The sequence below is a fragment of the Mandrillus leucophaeus genome, unplaced genomic scaffold (genome assembly GCF_000951045.1).
Source record: "Mandrillus leucophaeus isolate KB7577 unplaced genomic scaffold, Mleu.le_1.0 Scaffold266, whole genome shotgun sequence".
NCBI lineage: Eukaryota > Metazoa > Chordata > Mammalia > Primates > Cercopithecidae > Mandrillus > Mandrillus leucophaeus.
The window spans coordinates 793,943-795,105 of NW_012102765.1; positions in this window are offsets into that span (position 1 = coordinate 793,943).

Here is a 1,163-nt window from a genome sequence, read left to right on the forward strand (position 1 = left end):
CCAGGCTGGGAGCGGACTCTCGGCCTGGACACCGGCGATGCTGGCACCCTCTGCCACCTCTCACCTGGGCCCCAGGGGTCCGCCCCTGGGCAACCTGGAGTCCTCCGAGGTGCGAGGCCCGGGCGGAGGTGGAGGAAGTCTTTCTGGATAGTTTGGAAGACATGCTGTCTGCCCAGATCAATGTAACATAGGAGGTCTCTCCTCCCAATGATGGTCTAAAAACCCGTCACAAATTACTGTTGGAAGTGGCAAGCTATGCAAGAAAAGCTAGAAAAGAGAGGGGTCGCCCGTTGGAGCATTTGGAGCTTTTCTGAAACAGGTGGTGTTTGCGGAGGTTGCCTCACCTCCCTGTAGTCCACGTGTCTCTGCTTAGGGCATCTGGGTCTCGCGACCCCCCAGTATTCATTTCCAGCCCAGGTAGCTCCAGAGCCACACAAGCCGATGGAGGCCCCTCAAGAATTGAACTAAGTGTCCAGCGCTTACTGTGTGTCAACTACGGGTTAAGGGATAGGAGTAAGCAACAAAAGACAACTTCTGCCATTAAATAACTAGTAAGGGAGGCTGCTGTAAGAATTACAGTATTGCACAAAAGTTTGTTGTCCATTAGAGGGGCGGGCATCATGGAAGATGCAGGAGGAGATGACTGAAGTTCCAAGGACCATTTGAAATGATTTGGCAAGGAGAGGATGACATCCAGAGCGGAGACAGTCGGGAGTACATGGATTCTGAATTAAGCAAGAGCATGGCTTATTTAGATAACTGCAACTGTTTCTGTAAAATTGGAACAAAGGGAGTGAGGGACAATAGGTTGGGAAGTTAGCGCTCAGCAGTGGGCAGGGTATGAAGGATCTTTTATGTAGATGAGAGAGGAAGCAATCTCAAAAGAGTCAGCAAACTTTTTTGTGGAGGGCCATATGGTAAATATTTAGGCTTTGCAGGCCATGCCGTCTCTGTCACAACCACTCAACTCTGCTGTTCTAATGGGAAGGCAGTCATAGATAAAGGCACATGGCAGCGTTTCAAGAAAGCTTTGTGTTTTGGATTTGGCTTTCTGGTCATAGTTTGACAATCCCTGTTCCTAAAGAGTAGAGCCACTGCTTAGTATAAGAACGGCTACAGTTAAAATCATATATATATATATGTTTAAAAATATATTTATATAT